The sequence below is a fragment of the Aulostomus chinensis genome, chromosome 22 (assembly GCF_037954235.1).
Source record: "Aulostomus chinensis isolate RoL2024-O1b breed Wild chromosome 22, RoL_Achi_v1.0, whole genome shotgun sequence".
Classification (NCBI taxonomy): domain Eukaryota; kingdom Metazoa; phylum Chordata; class Actinopteri; order Syngnathiformes; family Aulostomidae; genus Aulostomus; species Aulostomus chinensis.
Window position 1 is genome coordinate 4352872 of NC_141341.1, and position 20142 is coordinate 4373013.

The window sequence follows — 20142 nt, forward strand, 5'->3', positions numbered from 1 at the left end:
CTAATTAAACACATCAACCCACTATTCATAAAAAAAAAAAAAATGAAATGCAGGACCACGCACACACTCTCACAAACGCACAAAGATGATCTCACCAGAGCCATGAATCACATCAAATTTCTGATAGTCAATGAAATCTCTTTTATGACAGAGAAAATAAGTGGTAATGAAATGAGATGATGGATAGAGAGAGAGAGAGAGAGAGAAGCTGGAGTCGGTTAAACACTTACAGAGATAAATGCTGGAGAAGAACAATTAGGACGTGGAAAAAAATGCAATAAATGCAACGGAATAAACAAATAGGAATAGAGAAACTCGGGAGAAAGATTTTAAACCTTGAATTGTCATTAAAGGAGTGACTAAAGCTGAGAGGTGCTGTAGCTGCAGGGGGACACAGGAGGAAATACAAAAAATGGCTATAAAACAGGGAAAGCCAGAGAAAAAGGATGAGGAGAAGCAATAAAAGAGGAGGAGGAGGAGGAAGAGGAGAGCAGAGAGCACTGGATTCATTTCCTCAGTGCCTGACAACATGAAGCCCGGTGGAAACTGAGCTGACTGGCTCACAGAGACGAGGAGAAGGAACATTTATCTTGCTACAGTAAATAAGACGCCTCACTTCAAGAAAAGTTGCAGTTGACATATGCAGTATGGGTTTGGAACATGCCAATCTTTTGGGGAAAATGTACTTTCTCACCGGAGCCAGACAAGTGAATAGATCGAGCGCTAGTTAGCTTAGCATAGCGCAAGAGAATTGTTGGCGTACCGCCATCAAAAGTCATCAAACACACTTATTTATCATCCTCCCTTGAAGCATACCATAAAATAGACGCCCCTCTTTCTCCTGTGCGTGCATTAGACACAGAGCTAGTTAGCTTAGCACTGTGACTAGTATGGGAAGGGGGTTGTTAGCGTAGCTCCATGAACAGACAGCAATTACGCCTGTACCCTTCATCTCAACAACGACACACTGAGCAACTAATATAAAGCCTGAATAACTATTTCAAATTATAAGACATGATAAATTCAAGAATCACATGCACTGCCGGAACTACTTTCCTGTCTGGGCGCAATGATTTGACGCAGCACCTGAAAAGCCTCATTTCAACCTCAGCTAACAAATGAAACTTCTTTTTTTTTCGGAGACAAGGAGAGCGACTGCTGCTGTTAACCCGATCAACTTGTCTTTGTCTTGTCTTGTCTTGACTTTTGGCAGAGGAATGCTAACACTTCCCATCCACTGCTATTCATTGTGCTAAGCTAAGTAGCAGTCCATGGGTCTCAGCCCCCTAAAGCACACACACACACACAATGGTAGCATCTGAGTTTGCCAGGTAGAATGTATTTCCTGGCTAAATATCCTTGAAGATATGTTTTGCTTGAGCTCAAGATTTCTATACTGTATTTTTATACCTGGATCCCATTTTGCCATGTTTTGGAGTTCTAAATGATTAATAGCCCTGTGCAGCTGTTTGCAGTTACTGGTTCCCCCTCAGTACTGGACCCATCTCAATAATTTGTGCCCCTATTAATCATTTAGAGGCTAAACCATTGGAGGGAAAAAAAAAAAAAGGTCCAGGTTTGTAAAAACCAAGGATTTCCCCCGATTTGATGGGATAAAAATTCAAGTTCAGTTGCATGAATTTGTACAGTGAAAGTTTTCTGCTTTGATTACTGAAGTTAGCAACAATAATCCTGAACGGGCTGACTCATCATGTTTGTGTTCCAAGCACTCGGGTCTTTGCTCTGCCAGTTATGCGCCGTGCGAGCACACAAGTGACCTCTGGGATCCTCGCAACATTCAACCGTGAGTCAGACGGAGCAGGAAAAACAACCTCACACAAAGCCCCAAAATTTCGGAAGAGAGAATAAAAGCAAGAGTTGTTAACAGTGTTAGAGACATGCCTCAATTTTGGCCTGCGATCTATTAACTGCACAGGCATGAAAACTGACTTAATTACCCCCTCGCTGACTGTCTGACACCCTGTGAGCCTTTTATTATATCTCCATTCATCAAATAATATATACAAGAGAGTAAAAGTAAAATAAAATGCCCATAATATTTTATGATTGCTTCATGAACACATGGGGGGATGTTACTATTTGTAGTATTTTCTGATGTTCATTGCTGGTCTCCCTTGTCCTCTATCAATCCATCCATCCATTCACGGGTGGCAGGGGGGTGGAGCCTATCCCAGCAGCCTTCAGGCGGGGAGAGGCGGGGTTCACCCTGGACGGGTCACCAGTCCACCGCAGGGCCAACACATAGAGACAGACAACCATTGGCTCTCACAGTCACGCCTACGGTCAATTTAGAGTCTGGATTAACCTGGTCCCCTCTCGATGTCTCTGGACTGTGGGAGGACGCCGGAGTACCGGAGAGAACTTGCTGTGGGGGCGACAGTGCTGACCACTGCACCGTCGTGCCACCCCTCCCTCATCCTCTACTCCAGCCATGTGTCTAAAGAGAGGAAGTTTTCCTGACACCGCCAGTCAGCTCAACTATTTCCCCCCCTAACTTTAACTGAAGAACACTGTTTTTCAATAGTTACAGACAAACTTTGTGGCCTGTGAAATCAAATATAATCACTGAATGTAGTTACGCCCTTTTTCCCTGCTATCAGGGAAATTGGTGTCAATGCACCACTATGACCTCAATCTTTTCAATCCTTTCTATTATTTCCTCGCAACCCCAATGATACCGCAATTTATCGCTTATTCTAATGTGGCTCACAGTGGAAGTCAGCGCAGCGACAGCTCCACGTAAATGGAGAGTCAAAGAGGGGTGGCTGGTAAACGAACGGCCACACACTGCTTCTCTCCCAATGCACCAGAGAGATTAATCACAGTTAATTGACATTTAGAGGCTTGTGGCATTTGCCTGTTTATGGGGATCTTCCCCGTGTGCACACAGTGTGAGGGATACACCGTGGGGCGACACAATCAGCCATGTTAACATCCAAATCACATACACAAAGAAGCCAACGAACCACAATAAACTGTGTATTCCTCCCCCCTCGGTCACCCTCTTCTTATCAAGTGGTAAAAGTTTCAGCTCTCAGGACCGGATGGCAGGTAGCCTCCATCTCAGGACTCCGATCATTGTCTCTGTTTGTCAGTGGTGTGAGAGTTCTATTCTGTTTGGGAAAAAAAGTCAGCAGGTATTCAAGAGGTTATGAACGTCAAAAGCTCTTCGGTCACCATTAAGGTAGTATGCAGACTCAAAAAAATTGGAGGTACGAGACAAAAAAAAAAACCAAACAAACCCAAAAAACCCAATCCTGATCTTCCTGATGAACAAAACTGGTTTTTGAATGGGGAACCATGGCCCTGACGGTGAGCTCTCCCATTAGCGACGTCATTCCGTACCCGAGCACACTTGTGTATCGTAGCCTGACACAGAAGGCAGCGGTACACCGCCACTTTGTCTTCTGCCAACACACGCAAAGAAGGAGTGACCGCTGGTGTTCGTCTATGACAGAAGAAAAGAGCGCGAAAACGATGCAAGTAGACAATGGAGTCCTCCTTCCGCTTTGATTGTTGACGCCAGCGGACCAGGTGGAGGGGGACGCATCTCCACTCTGGCCCTGGGCGAGGGAGGTTTGGGATTCCCTGCTGGAGCTGCTACCTCCACCACCTCATGACTGATAAGCGGCTGACGATGGATGGACGACACCAAGTCTGCGGTGCGGCTCGTAGGATGAGCCGTTCTGGACGCTTACAAAGATTTTGGAGGAGACGGTGAGTGAGTGATTTCGCAACACAACGCTCCTGCTTTCATCTGTAAAGAGAGAAGAAGCCAAATTCCTGCCACAGTTTCTTTCACACTGCCCTTGAACGTACCAGAGCACACATGATCCGTGCCCCAGACTTGTGCTTGTCCTCGCGCCTGCACTCCACACTCAAAGGGACTGCAATTTGGGTTCGTGTGCTGAAATGTGTGTGTATTTGCTAGCTGTGCAACTACTAAGTCACAAAAAGAGCTCAAAGAGATTTAAAACTCCCAAAAGGGTGAACGCGCCCAAAGACACACATGCGCACCGTCTCAGGCCCATGCTCGTCCCTGTATTTTTGAGCGTTTGAGGTGGTTCTTTTGTCTTTCTAAGGTTAAGTCACACTCCTCATACTCTTGCCGCAGAAACATGCATTTTCATCGTTCTGTTCTTTTCTGTGCTCATCCATGAATGGAGTTAATAGCTGTCTTAGCAGCGCCTGCAGTTACCTGAGGTTAACTGTGTGATCACTCTGCTTATTAATGTCGCTGTCCTCCGGCTATTGTCTCTCGGGTGTAAAAGCAGGTTGAGGTACGACACGCCGCCTTTTGTCGGGAGACAATCACCAAGAGAGTTGAGCGATCAAGCAGAAATTCAGCTTAAGGCTGCTAAAATATTGGTGCTGCTAACAAGGGATGGATGAGGATGGAAGGATTCACGCAGGGGAAGTTATAATTACAGTTAGTTGGCATTTGGTAGCTTGTGGTTTGGTTGTAACCTTAAGCAGTAAAAGGAAAGTGGCTGTGGTTAAAAAAAAAAAAAAGATGCAAGCAAGTTACAAAATGATTGTCAGCATCAAATGAGTTCTTACTCATCTGTAAAATATTAGAAAGTTTAGGCCCTTTGAAAACTTTTAAGGCAGGATCATCCGTATTTATGAGATATTGAGCTGTGAATATTTTCCAAATCACTTGGATTAACACACTGGCACTGTGAGCTCATGTTCTTTGCTTGATTGGATATATTCACCGTGTTTGTTTGAAGGTGTGATGGCGTCTTCTGGGGAGATTTAAATGGAAAATGGGGAGGAAAAAAAAAAAAAAGAGAGAAAAGTTTATCATGGTTGCAACCCTCCTGAGAAAACGCCGCAAACGTGCGACTGTTTCATTGATTCTTTTTTTTTTTTTTTTTTAAAGCTCAACTAACTTTTGCCTTTCACAAGCACTCGGCCTTCCTTTGTTCATTCAACATTTGTGAAATCAAAAACAAAAGATGAACGCACGACCCGTCACGAACGCGGTTCTATGACCAAAAAGTTTGAGACTGTCTGCACGTATCAAGATGTTCACTCAACGACAAGATGAGCACAAATTCAAGAACAATTGGATGTGTGATGTCAGGAGGGATAAACAGACGCAAACAATCTCCTGTGAGACGATGACCAACGTGGAGATATGCTAAACTGGTAGGGATATGAATGTTTACGCATGGGCTTGTTACTGGAATGAGGGTGAGAAACACCACGGGACAAAGTGGCGTCGCCATTTAAACCTGAGGTGCGGTTAAAGAGACGAAGCCGTCTGGTATCTGACTCATTTCCGTCGATCCCGTCTTCCCCAGTTAACGTATTTCCATGTGGTTTCACACTGGAGAGCTTCCCTTCCTCCTTGGCTTCGACCTAAATTGAGGTTTTAGCTTTGTGATCATGAAAAAGACTTTAAGTGATGCACATTTGCTTAGGGGAAAGAAAAAAAAAGAACACACCCGAGCATCGGAAAAGGTCCAGCTGAGTAAAAACTGTAATCTATAACAGCCAATAAAATGGCTGTGGCCATTCGAGGTAGGAAAAACTCAGATCTCTTGTGTGTGTGTGTGTGTTCTTATTCTAAAAGAGTAACAGTTTTAAAGTAGAATGAAGTACACTCGTTTGGGAATCGCAGGCGTTTAGATCATTGTGGTCTTGAAGAAGTGCATGTGACTTGTAAAAGTCACACTCTTGGCTCACGTTAGCCATTGAAAGTGTGTTTTCCTCCGTGTAGTGTTTCATTTCCTGCGGTGGGACATCAACAACAGGGGGGCAGTCCAAAGGCTAAATGATGGGAAATGAGTTAGCCGGACTTTCCTGTGAGAAGAATGGAGGATTTTCTCCCAACAAGCTGCAACAGTTTAGACAGTTTGAAACCTTCATGTTTACTCGCTGGTGAACACTGAATGCACCATTTCCATCAATCCATTATTTATAGCGTTGATCCACGGGAGGGTTGCAGGGGGCACGGCAGACACACCCAAGACAGGTCACCGGTCAATAACAGGGCTGTGACAGGGTTTCTAATTGCATATATCTTAATTTATAGCGAGTGAGCGTCACAACATTTAAATATATCCATCATAAATTGTAAGAAAGGTGTTTGGGTCCCCGCAGAGGCAGAAAGTGTTGCATTATGGGCAACTGGCAGTGCAGCTAATCGGCGTGTTTACACTGCGAGCGGCTTTTTCGGTGTTACCATGTTGTCAGCTCGCAACCCATTAACTCCAGTTACGGTGATTTCATGTTGATTTATTTTTCTTATTTTTTTAAATGGTTGTGTAATCCTCTGTGGCCCGAGAAGATGATACAGCCTGTGGGCTTGAGAAACCCCCCAAATTCTTCAGCATCATTTCCAAAATGCACAGCGGGCTGTTTTACGAGATGTCCTTAAAAGTTGCAGCGGGAGTGTTGTGGTGTGTGACGATTGTGTGTGTGAGTGTGAATCCCGACGAGAGGGCTGACTCACCAGTAATTGGTATTTGACACTAATCGACTCCTACCGTATATCACCGTCTTTAATCATATGGAGTCGCAGCTTCCTCTCAGCCCATGGAGAGGCTGGTTCGCGCCACTGTTATCATAGTAAATAGCTGAAAGTTAAGTAACGCCATCTCATATTTGAGGGGACACTTCATCCCCCTCCTGTTCAAACTGCAATTAAGTTCTACAACACACTTTGATTCTGCGGCTACGACCAGAGGAAAGCCTCATTAAATCATAACTGACGCTGCAATCAGGCGGACTGGATGTCATTTAAGAGCAGGACGGTAAAATCAGGTGAGGCTGGTCGACTATCCGATGTTGAATGATAAGAACTTTCTGCCGTCCCCACCATGGAATCGTCAGGCGGATGCAACATAGCTCCCTCGCGCAGGAGGAAACAACGAGAAGCGAATCACTTCTTGATTGTCTACTACCAGAGCTTGGAACCGGCGGGGTGAAAAGTGCGAGTCCCCCTGGTGAATCTCATCACGGTCGGGTGAAGAGATGCAGCCAAGGACTCCACGTGAGATGGAGGGAAGCGTGCGGTGGCAACCAGAGCACCAGAGGGGAGGTGGAGCAAACAACTGGGAGACATGATTGGCTGCGTGAGAAGAAGAGAGAATGATGACATCACCTTTCCGATTCTACGCTTCCAACAAAAAGAGCCACTTTGGCAAGAGTTTTTCCTCAATGTGGCCGCATGCAGCCGTATATTCTCGCTCCAGATTAGCACCAACTGAACAAAGATGCCATGGGGACACAGGCTCTGAGAGTTTGGCTGTTGTTGTAAATCTGGATGTTTAAAACGCTGCTGACAAAAAACAAAGAGGGAAAAAATATTCAAGGTCGGTCCTCCTTCTCTGGATGAATCAAAGTTAATAAAAGAAAATGAAGTTTCACTCTGTGGATTTGCAAATGTTTTCTCAAGTGCACTTCTCACACCGTGCCCAACGAGAGATGGTTGAGTGCACAAAAAAGAAGAAATCCTCCTCGTGTCACCTCTGTTTACACATTTAATAACAAGAGCCCCGACAGCGGCGTCCAGGTAAAGAACAGCACGCTCAAAAACAGGTCTTTGCTTTGAAAAGCCAGCCTTTGCTGCTTGAGTCGTGAGCTCTTCCCGCAAAGTGTACAAACAAAAAAATGACACAAAAAACAAAGATAAGTGCTCTGAAAGGCAATGAGTCAACAGGACGGAAAGAATAACGACGTGAGCCGACTTTTCTGCACGGAGAAGAAAGATCGACTTGAGGGAGGACAAAGAGTTGAAGAGGCGGGAGCTCGAACCATCATGGTGTGTTGTATTAATTGATAGATCGCCATCATATCTGTAGAAAACAAAGCGTCCACAGCGCTCGTGTCGATGGCTTTTGTCCCACGCTGCCTTTCATGTGCAGGCATTCCTATTCATTCCCCTGCCTTCAGGATCAAGGCTGTGCAGCTCTCTTCAGACTCCCATTGAAGAGTTTGACTTCCCTATCTGATGTGCTTCCACTGCTCAATACGCTCGCATTTGGCTGCCTGGATCAAAGTCCAGCCAGAAAATTCATCAAAAGGAATTATTCAAAAAAAAAAAAAAAGAAAAGGAAAAAGACGAGAAGGCGATCAAGAAACGAGATGCTTATCTAACAAACGAGATGCTTATTCAATATTGCTAGAAAATACAAGCAGCGGTAGAGGAAGCGCAACCCCCCGATGGACGGTGGGAAGCGACCGTAACTCGTACGAATTGTGAAGGTTTGTTTCCTCGTCAGGTTTACGCTAAAAAACAAAAACAACCCACAGAGTCTAATATCACGAAAGCTGATGAGCAGTTGAGCCGAGAAGTAACTCCGTCCTTCCATCCATCTTCTACTTCTTATCCTGTTAATGGTCGCCGGGGTGAAGCCGATCCCAGCAGCCTTCAGGTGAGAGGTGGGGTTCACCCTGGACGGGTCACCAGTCCATGGCAGGGCCAACACATAGAGACAGACAACCATTGGCTCTCCCAGCCACGCCTACGGTCAATTTAGAGTCTGGATTAACCTGGTCCCCTCTTGATGTCTTTGGACTGTGGAGGAAGCTGGAGTACCAGAGAGAACCCAGCAGGCACAGGGGGAACAACGTGCTCCAGCCGGGGCTCGAACCCAGAACCTTCTTGCTGTGAGGCGACAGTTCTGACCACTGCGCCACCGCGCTGTCCCTCTATGACACTCTTTTCTTTCTTTTTTTTTTCCACATCTCACAGCCTCAAATTTTGCACAGAAGAAGAGGAAGAAGTACCACGAGTCGGTCACGGCCTACCTGTTGTTTGTCGGGGTTTTTTTTTATGATGTGGTCGTGCTACATTACCCGCTACAATAATGTCGCTAAAAGCTGAATGGATGATTATTCTTCTGGTGTGGGGTAACAAGCAGGCCGCCGGCTAAGGAGCTCTTTCATTCATTAAACGCATCCTCCTCTGACGCTGACAGGAATTGTGTTTTTCTTTCCTGTTTCCGATGAGCTTTTTCCCAGAAAGCTTCTCTGAAGTCTCCATTATGTCCACCCACTCCACATTTATTTGCGTTTAGCTGCCTCATTAGAATCCTATTAGAGATTACTTCCACGCAAGCGCCTCGTCTCCTGCAGTATGATCTGCTTTTAACTTTCACCTGGCACGCTGAAAGGCTTTATTACACAAAGGAAATTGGCTCATTGGTGTGTGCATAACACCTGCCACACTCCTATTTCCAGTATCAAATAGAGCGCATCATAAAAAAAAAGCCTCCAAGTCCAAGTGTGAAACTGTCTAATTATGTAATGTGGAGCGTGTGGTGCTGTAAAAAGTAAAAAGTAAGGCAACATTACCATATAAAAGCCCGCCGGTCAAACTGAACTCTTCAGAATCCACCAGCTATCAAGTGTTTGAACAGAGGAATCAGACGGAGGAGCCCTGAAATCAACTCGCCGAACGGAGTCGCGTTGCTGCCAACTTAACCAAAAAAACAACGACTGTGATCGGTTTACGGGTGAAGCAACATGATCACAAGATTTAGAGCAGATTTTCCCCAGGTCGCACTGATGAGATATTGGATTACATTCTGGTTTAGTTTTTTTTCTCTACCCCCCCCCCCCTCCCCCCTCCTCCAAAAAAACCCCCAAACAAACAGCGTGTGACTCATCGCTCCTGGGTCGGCTGGGACTGCGAACCACTGAGGCAGACGGGTGGATTCCAACAATGGGGGCGGATGTGGCTCATTTCATCCCAAAGCGACACAGGTCCGCTTTAACAAGCACACTTTAGTCAAACGCTAAAACGAGAGTCATGCAGGCAGCCATCCACTGAGTCCTAATTACTGATATTTTCTGCCAGAATGAGAAGCAAGTGGCAAATAACCGGATTACAAAGCTGAACACAAATTAATAAGGCGAGATCAGGAGACGAGTATTTAACACCCGTGACGAAAACAGATCGGGGGGGGGGGGGCAACAACCCGATGTGTACGGAGAGCGAGCAGCAAATTAGCAGACGCTCTCTGAGGCCTCACGCCAGCGAGACAATTGTCAACTCCAGTTGTTCTCTTACCAGACGTAACAGTACAGGTAAGTACTGCTCCAAAGTCTATCCCGCCACCCCGGCAGTTGAACACACACTGGAACCAAACCGGCGGCGTACATCACGCCACTGTTCAAGGGTCAATATTAGCCCCTTCAATAAAGGTCTCCATTCTCTACAGTTGTTGGGGCTTCCTGTCAGAAACCCTTTGGGCCGAGCGACTCCTTTGTGTACAGGGCGTTGGAGTTCAAGCCCGATTTGCAGCACATCAGTCAGTCCACCTACGTGTGTTGCCATGGCGCTGACACACAATTAAAACAGATGTCGAACCGCCACCTGGTCATGCAGTTTTAAAGAGGTCGTGGTCATGTGTTTTTATGACATCAGGTTGCTTTTTTTTTTTTTTTTTTTGGTGGTGCGGTCATACGACTAATAGAGCGGCCTCTACACACCTCTACCATAATCTGGGAGCAGATAATCCGGCATCGCTGCCCTCTTGAGACACGTTAAGTGACCTCAAACGAGCGGCGTGACAGATAAAAACCATCTGCAGCAGGAGATAAAGCCACGGCGAGAGAGGAGAGAATGGCAACATGCAAAAAAAAAAAAAAAAAAAAAAACAACCCCAAAGCTGATTACAACAGACGCTGGGAACAACAACGGGACAACACAACTGCAACACAGATGGCAAACAGGAGCGAGCAGAGCAGAAGAACAGAGTGACGTGGTGGGTGGAGGTGTGGGTGGGGGTGGTCTTTGTGTTCTAAAATGAGAAGAAACGGATGCACGCCTGCAGGGAGGGAGGGCGGAACACAGTGTACCAGGACATTATAGTCTGAAATTACATAGGATACAGTCACTTCTCACTCGCCGCCACGATTCAATCCAGAACCTGGATCCCTATTTGTCTCTCGCTCGCCCCTCCACAAGTGAATTCAGATCCAAGAATCTCTCTGTCTCTCTCTCTTGGCGCAGTGATGACAGCTCTACCATATTAAGGGTGTGAGAACTGCTGCGACCGGGCATCTGCAGTTGGTGTGTGTGTGTGTGTGTGTGTGTGTGTGTGTGTGTGTGTGTGACCTCTCTAAATCTGTTATCTCTGCAGGTATTGCAATCACATCCAACGGTCGTGTAGGTTGACCAAGCACTGCCAACACAGGTGTGTGTGTGTTTGTGTGTACATGTGTATGTCTGCTAGTATGTGGGTGTGTCCATGATCTTTGGCTGTCCTTGCCATGCCTCCCATCTCTCCCTCTCTCTCTCCCTGGTGTAAACACACACATATACAGGGCGTCCTGTGTTGGCAGTTGGCAGTAACGGACACACAGAGATGCAGTGAGAGCCCCCAGCTGTTTTCCGTCTCTCTCCTGTCGAACTGACAGACACTAAGCAGACTCATCTCAACTCCAGCCATCAGCCTCTTCTCCTTCCTCCTGCCCTCTGACTGACCCTCCACCCCCCACCTCCCCCGCTCGCTCTACTTCGTTCTGTATCTTCCTCTCTTGTCATCCTCTGCCCTCCTGCTCCTTTTTCCCGTCCGTCTCAACACCCCCCCCTTCCAACTCTCATCCCCCCCCCCCATATTCCCTCCATCACCTCCCATCTCTCTCTTTCTCTCTGTAGTTTGTCTCCGTTCACGAGAAGAAAAAAAAAATCCAGTTTAAAATAAGCGGATATTGACGATTTCCAGATGCACTCTGGAACCAAATTAAGATTTGTGCAAGACAAAATGGAACACTGTTCTAAAAAAAAAGAAAAGTAAAGTAGCTGCTTGTCCAATTAGCAATATTTAATCCTCTTCAGATGTTATCGGTCCATTGAAAAGCTGTTATCAAGGCGTTATCTCTCGTGTTATCGCTACAATTACACCGCTTCAGATGGAGTGAACTGCATCTACCAGTGAGCCAGATGGTGCATATCAGCTATTATTGTCATTGATAAAGCTGCACCCCCCCCAACCCCCCCGCCGCCGATTGGAGGGACTTACTTTAAAGCTCCGGTCGTAACAGTTTTATCTACGCAGATGATGATGTTAAGACGGGGTTGCTGTCACCATGGAGACCTGGGACATATATTAAACGCAGGTCTAAAATTTGCAGGGAGGATTGTGAAAAAGAAATAAAACTAACCTTGGATATAAAATTCAATTTCAACTTCAAGTAATTCATCTTGGGGAAAAAAAAAAGAAAAAAGAAAAAAAGTATCCTGAGACTTCATAGACAATTTTACCAATAAATTTCCATGATTTTTTTTCCTTATGAGCGGGGAAAGTACAGTCTCTGAAACACCCGTTTACATATGAAACAAGAACATTTCCATGGTAAAATATACCGGCGACGTTCAGCTCAAACTCATGACAGTTACTTGGTTTAATACGACAAAAATATGTATTACAATACTGTCTTCGTCTATTTATTCGTTTCTACCTTGGTGCGGTTCTGGGCTGCTACTTATTCACGTCTTTAATCCGTGTGATTCAGGGAATACGAAGGTGTTTTAACCGAGGGAACTATGGGATGTATAAACTGCAGGAAAGAAAAGAGGATTTAAAATGCATCAACACCGAGGTTTGGTTGGTTCAGGCACAAAAAAAAAAAAACACTTGGTTGGCGGAATGATGGCAGCTTCAGTCACTACTTGGCTCTGGTTTGGTTATTCCTGTTGCCATGGTGATGATGACCCCCCCCCCCCCCCCCCCCCCCCCAGATGAAGAGATTATCGTGGCCGTGGTTTCTAAAAGAATGCTGTGATTGTCAGATGAGAGTGAAAGTTAAGGCTGGAAGTAGGGAGTGGATGAGTGGCTATCTCCTCCTCCTCCTCCTCCTCCTCCTCCCTCACTGCGGACGTCATCACGTCCTCTCCTGCTCTGGTCCTAACCACTGCAGCCGCTGGAGGACATCTGTCACTTCATGTATCTATACTGTATCTCATCCTGGGAGGTAGAGTCGCTTGTCCTACCTCGAGATTCTGCCCCTCATAACGACCACCCAACGGAACCACAACATCTGCATCTGATTATATTTTTTTCCCCCACCTGTACGCTCAAATTTTTTCAACACGTTGAATGTATTTGTACATTGATGAGTGCCAACCGCGGAAACGGGATCTTGAAATCTTTCTGACATCTTTTTTTTTTTTTTTTTTTTTTAAAGAGTTCAAACTAATGAAACCTGTCAATCGCATTGTTATTTATCTTTTAAATTTAAAGGTCCGGGAGGTAACATTTACGCTATCAACGAAATCAAACATGAGAAGGTAGATTTTATGTTTTCGCTGGTTTCGATGGCAGCTTGAAAAACTCATCAACCTGAGCAAACACATCTAATGTAGCAGGCTTTTCTTTTTCTTTTTTTTTTTCCTTTTGGTATTCATCAGCCTGTGAAATTTCATTTTTAATTAACCACTCACTGTGTCTGGTACACTCCTTTATTCTACCAGAACCCTTTTAAATCACTGCTGGAGGCAAAATATCATTGAGGTACTATATTCTAACAAGAAGTGAAAGCAAGGAATATTGAAATATTAATGAAAATAATCACAGGTTTAAAATGAACACGGTGCCAGCACATGAAGCGGCAGGTCATCCGAGACTTCCTGTCGCGTCGCCACTTCCCGCCTCGAGTTCAGCTTTTCTTTAGCTTGCATTATCTATGACACCTGTCGTGTCTCCAACATGTCAGAAGAGTCTTTCTAGGATAACAATTTCCATAAACGTCAAGCGAAATCTTGAGCAGATTTCCGAAAGGCAGCAGAGGAGTAAACGTGATTTACAGCCGTTTTCCAGGAAAATAAATCTGATTTCGTGGTGCGTTTTTGTGTCGCCGGAGGACGGGAGAGGCAATGTTACAATAGCAGTAATAGTGAGCGTAGAAGAAAAATAAACCCATCAATAAAATAAATCGCCGCTGCTTTGATCATCCACAGCTACTTGGTCTTGAGGAATTCCTGTCGGGTTGGGAACATCCTTCTCCGGTGCCAGTTAGTGTCGGACACGTCGCTGCTTCGCCAGGGACAAAGACAAAGTTTCAGAATAACCAGGACTTTGTCAGAGTTTATATCGATTCAATGTCTCCTGTTGTGTCCGTTCACTGTTTTTCAGTCAAGGCAAAAAACACATTTTACTGTTTCCATAACAAGCAAAATGTGCATTAAAATATGGAAATACTTGATGTTGAAGCTAAAGAGTGCCGCTGGGACGACGTATTTCTGTCCTGTAATCCACACGTTAGCATCAACACGGGCTCCCTCCACCACAAGCCGGTGGAATTTAACACTGGATTTGGATTGTTTCTGTTTATGAGACTGGCTGGCTTTGTTCAGCAAGATAATCTCCAACAATGATGTGGGCTTTTTGTGGGATTTTTTGTTGCTGTTGTTTTTTTTTTAAAGCATAAATGCAATCATCAGAGGTAGGAAAGCTAACGTTATGCTACGTGTGACTTGAACGCTACCACAACTAACCTCGCGCTTCCTCCTCTTTTTTGTAGTCTTGTTTAGTCACTTGTCCCTGGATCTAACAGTCTTCTGCGGACCTGGAAAGGTTTCAAATCAAAAGGACACGTCTGCTCTTTCTTCCTACATCCCATTGCTAACGGTTTGCCTTCAGGCCCATCAAGTATCTCAACTTCCCCCTTGTCTAACTGTGCCTCTTGTTATTCCCTCGTCATTGTTGCCCCCACCACCACCCATCCTCGCCCACATTTTCTCAAGGTCGGACTCGGGCCTTCTCTCCCTTTCTCTCTGATAAGTATTGTTGCTCTCTTTCTCTTTCAGCTCCATCACTTTTTGTACGCTCCTCTTCATCTCCCTCTCCCTCCACGCCACTTTTCCTCAGCTTTCATGTACTGTAATACTGTGTCTTCTGGCCCTGAGTCTGCCATCCTTACATCCAAGGGTCTATTGCATCGCTCATTTTCCTCAAAGCGTTGCTCCTTGTATCTTCTTCTCTCTTTTCATCTCGGCTCCTCCATCACCCTTTCTTCTTCAGCACCGTTTCTTCTTGGTTGCTCTCATGTTTCAGGAGAAGTACTTGTCAAAATGAACCAGGGTCATGACCTTTGTAGACCCCATCATCTCCTGCTAATCCTGCAGAATGTTGCCGCTGTTACATTTTCGCAGCACAGAAATTAATTACTATTTAAGAATACGTTTAAAAAAAAAAAAAATTTGTACTTGATATGTAACATCAGTCTTTGCTGCTCTCTTTTCAGATTCAGTTATGTAAATGTATCGGCTGTATAACACGCTGGGTCTATTTTATGAACAGCCTTCAGGGTATCTTTAACATCCAAGTCATGGCGACAAGCGTGTTCGGATATAGTGACATTTTCTTCACACAGCACAAGTCTGAATCAAGTGCTGTCAGATTAACATAAAGGCAGCAGCAGGACAAGGAGAAAATAGACACAGAGGGAGATTAGCTGCATGTCTTGCTGCGCTTTACTAAGAGCGCAAATGAGCACACAATTATTTTCTCTTTACGCTGCAAATAATCCCATTTGGAATTGTTGAGGAGACTCCCTACATATCAAATATGTATGCAGGCAATGAAGTCGCACTCACAGTACAATGAAGCTGTGTTTGTGATTGGTGTTCATCAAAGGCTGATTAGACTGTTATAAATTTGGTAGCGTAAAAGTTAGGGGAAATTTATTTATGTTCAGAAGATTGTCGGTTCAATCCCCAGGACCGGCAGCATAAATCTTGGTACGGGAAAGTGATGAAGCAGCGCTGGCTTAGCACCACCGAGGTGCTCTTGAGCCTTAACTCTGACCTGATGTGACTGTGGTTTTCCTCTGCAGCCTCCAGGTGTTGACATGATCAGGCAAAGGAGGAAATCACTTTCTTTGGTAACCAAAGAAAAGTTGGTACCAGGAGGGTGGTGCAGTGGTCAGCACTGCTCCTTCACAGCTAGAAGGTTCCAGGTTCGAGCCCCGGCTGCAGCACAGGGTCTTTCTGGGTGAGTCTCCATGTTCTCTCTGTTCCTGCTGGGTTCTCTCTGGTACTCCGGCTTCCTCCCACAGTCCAAAGACATCAAGAGGGACCAGGTTAATCCAGACTCTAAATTGACCGTAGGCGTGGCTGGGAGAGCCAATGGTTGTCTGTCTCTATAAGTGTTGGCCCTGCCATGGACCAAATGGAACGTTTGTGCCATTCGCAGTTGACCAGGGCCAGGTAATCACTAAAAGCCCCCGAGCATTTTTCCCAGCGTGAACTGGAGCTGCTCTTCTGAAAACTCGAACTGCAAAGATTTCGGTGACAGGCACACACGACTATGGGAATAAATATTTTTTAGTTTCAGTCAAAACGCTTTGTTCGCAACAGAAGTCAAAAGTTTGCAGAAGTAAAAATGTCAGCAGATGTGACTGGTCTTTGCTCTGGGTGAGAGCCAGAGAGAGGACAAACCCTCTTTAGGAAGTCTCGTGCTTCAGCCAAGTCCTGGTTAACGGTGTACTAAACAGTAATGACCAGGTATTAGAGGACTAAACCGTTCTCTCTGTGTGGTTTCAGGAGCTTTTTCCTGCCTGGCTCAAGAGCTCCTTGGTTGTAGCTGCTGTTCAGCACGTGTTGGATGTGACGTTTAGCCTCTCTGGTATCGGTTCTGCTCTTCTTTACCTGTGACGGCTTGGAACATCCATCAGCTCGGCACGGAAGATGCTCAGCACCTCGCTTCTGTTGTAACTGTTAAAATCCCGCCAACACTGAATATTCCGGATAAAATGACATAAAAATCCATCAAAATGTCCGGAGCGACTTAGCCACTGATCCGTCCGTGTCACTACTGTTGCTACAAATCAATATTTCTACATTCGCGATTGCTCAACTGTATCTTTTAGCCACATGTTTTGCCGTTTTGATTCACCACCAACTCTCCTGATGGTGTTTTCAGCCTCAACAAGCAGACGTCCTCAGTGAAAACACCCTCCAAGTGCGACAGAACCGCCGCAGCACCCAGGAAGACAAAGTCTGTTCATCAAACCCCAGTAATAACCTAAACACAGCTGTCCTGTTTATCTGAATACGCACCATTGAACATGCAGTGTGTCAGCAACCATGAAACAAACGACACAACGGCGTTTGAGACTCGTGAGGAAGAAGAGTGAGTCCTCAGGTCGAACGTACCAGAACGACTCAATCATTAATCGCAGCGTTGAACTGTCTGACCTGAATGTTAACCGCATGACAGTTGTTTTTTTTTGTTTTTCCCTCAAAGCTGTCACTTTACTCTTCTCTTTAAAATAAGTTTCTATCCGCTTTTAGTTCTTCCCTCAGAAACTCAGAGGGCAGACTGACATCTGCGCAGGTTCACTTTCGTACTTTCACTCTCATGAGTTGGAAGCGGTCTTAAGAGCAAGAATTCGAAATACATTCCAGAGAACAAGCAGGACTGAATCCTAAAAACACGAATTAACTCAGAACGTCAACGTTTTTTTGCTGTTGTTTTTTTAATGGCTTTTGGTTAAATACTTGAAATGAAGTCCGTGGGGAGGGTGAGACTGAAGGTATTTCAACCTTTACTTCCACAGAAAAATACATATCAATAAATACTAAAGTCTTGAAACGCAAAGGGTTTAAGTTTCTGGAAGCTGCTAGCAAGCGTCTAAACGCTGAAGCAGGAGAAGCTAGCGGTGACGTTGAAATCGTGAGTCCGCAGCGTAGTTTGCTAACAGCACAATGCTAATTTAACACTGAAAATGATTGACACTGCTTTTTTAAAATTTGTAACCCAAACGGCAATATTCCTGCAGAGCAGCAGTGATTACAGCAATGATTGAAAATCCAATGTAAAAATAAAAATTTTTAAAATCCCTTTAGCCTTCAGTTGGGAGAACCATGGGGATGCTAACTTCCAGGTTAGCCCGCAAACGCACGGCACACGTGCGACGCTCTGGTCGAGCTGCAAGGCCGTAAAGATTCAGTTTATGTTTGCTAACATTCACCACCATCAGCCTGTAAGTAGTTGTTGATTTTGTGTGTGTGTGTGTTTGATGGATATATTTAGATACTGGTCTTATTCTACCATCACGCACGGCTCGCTCACTACGTCACCGCTCTTTACAACCCGTCACAGTTCTTTAACTGATTCTCTTTCTTTTCCAGGTCATCTTTGATTCTTTCTTCGACTTGACTGGCGTTCAACCCCCCCCCCCCCCCCCCCACCAACTTTGCTTTTGTTATCCATCTGCCCATACGTTTCTTGGAATCCTTTCTTTCCGCAACTCACTTTCTTCTCCTCTTTGATGCTCTTATTTCTGCAGTGCATCGCTGTCTCCTCTCAGTTTTATGTCTTCCAGTCCTTTTTATCGTGTCGTTCTATTTTTCTCCCCTTGTGTCACTCCTCGTTGGTTCTCTGCTGTCGGTCTCCCTCTCCCCCATTTATTATTTCTGCCTTTATGCCACTTCATTCCCATCATTTGTCTGTTTTGAGGCCTGCGCCGCTGGTGTGTGTGTGTGTGTGTGAGCGCGCTTGCCGACATGTGATTGGTTCTGTGCCTAAGCTATATAAAAGCGGCATACTGAGAAAATTAAAAAGAGATTTAGCGGTTTTTGTGTGACAGATGGGAAATGGAAGTGTATGTTGGTGCAGAAGAAGCAAATTTTAAGTATTACTTGTGCGGATCCGCGCGTGTTAGTGACATCGACCGCAGCGGCGAGGACGAGAGAGCCAGGAAGGAGTTTTGACAGTGTAACGCGCTCACATTGGCCCCGCAAACAACGCACGCGTGAGTGAAGGCAGACGCACGTTTGAGCGACCCGTAGCAGGCGTGTAGTTTTTGGTACAAACTCTCCATCTGTGTGACGCTCAACTATTCTGGCCTGAAAACCAGGAGCCCCCCCCCCCCCCCCCCCCCCAAAATCAATATGGAAAATAAAAGAAAACTCTTTGTGCACACCTTTGCTTTCATTTGAATGAATATACGTCCTTTTTTCCCCCAGTCTTGTTTGCATAAGTGTCGGTACCTCTGATTGTTGAGTACTAAACGTGTGTACTTTTACCACCTCTGATTACAAAGGTTAACAGGAGTCAAATGCAAACCTGTGGTTTTTTTCCCCACAGCCGAGACAGAAGTGTGAAAGGCCTCTAGAAGCGACTTCCCTCCCTCGCTGGAGGAACTGCTAACGTGTCGTCTTCTCGAGGCCGTCGAATCACACGGCCGGCCGGGGAAAGGCGGCCTCGCCGGAGAAAGCGGGTGTAATAATAGCGCTGGATCTGCTGATTACAGCAATATTCAGAGCAGCACATCAAAGGATGGAGAGCAGGTTGCATACTCTCTGGCCAATTTGTCCAAATTTAACGAGACACTGTATTCAGACACTGTAATCACTGAAATCCTTTCAAGTTCTCAGGAAAAAAAAGTACAGAATTAACATATTTGATGCAAATGATAAATTAACCAGGCAGGGGCGAAGGATACACGCCGCCCCGGCTACCTCCACGTTACACTTGTCAGGTCTCCCAGGGCACAGAAACACAACACTAATTAGCTTCCACAACAAAGTCTGAAGACCTCAAAGGTAAAAACTAACAAACTACTGATTTTTCTCTTTGCATGATGGCTTCTAATTCGTGGCAGCAGCTTGTTGTATTGTGTACTGGAGCAGCGAGCCCAGGAATCCTCACTGCATAAAACAAAAAACAAAAAGAAACAACCATCACCTTTAATCTTCACAGGCTCTCGTCTAATCTGCAACCTCATTTCCATCTGAAGTTTTGATCAACCCCAACAACAGCAGAAGCTTCAAAGGAGGATGAGTGGTTGTCGCTAACTAGGCAGCGACGTGTCGCGCGGTAACACACCGTGTCGACTCTGAAAGAACACGCACCTGCCGCAATTTCAAAGGTGAGACGCTAATAACCTCCCCTCCCGACCACACCGGCGACAGCATCGACGCGCTGTCGTGCCACTGAGGAGAAATCCTACAGATGCAGCCAATTAAAATTCACAGTTAGACGGGACGCAAGGGATGAGAACGAGCTGCTGGACAAGTTGCTTTCTTGTGTGCGGAGCCACGACGCTTCGCCAGTCAGCGCCACAGAGCGAGACGAGTCAGCATCTCGGCGGGTTTGGAGGGCTCGCTTCCTCCTTCTTTGATGCTGATCAGGAAGTTTATTTAAAGACAAG

The 20142-nt window shown here is 45.5% G+C and overlaps 1 protein-coding gene across 2 annotated transcripts in view; it reads right to left on the reverse strand.

Moving 5' to 3' along the window:
* pvrl2l (PVR cell adhesion molecule related 2 like) overlaps positions 1-20142 on the reverse strand; it is a 302926-nt gene that overhangs the window by 172018 nt on the left and 110766 nt on the right. The window lies entirely within an intron of this gene.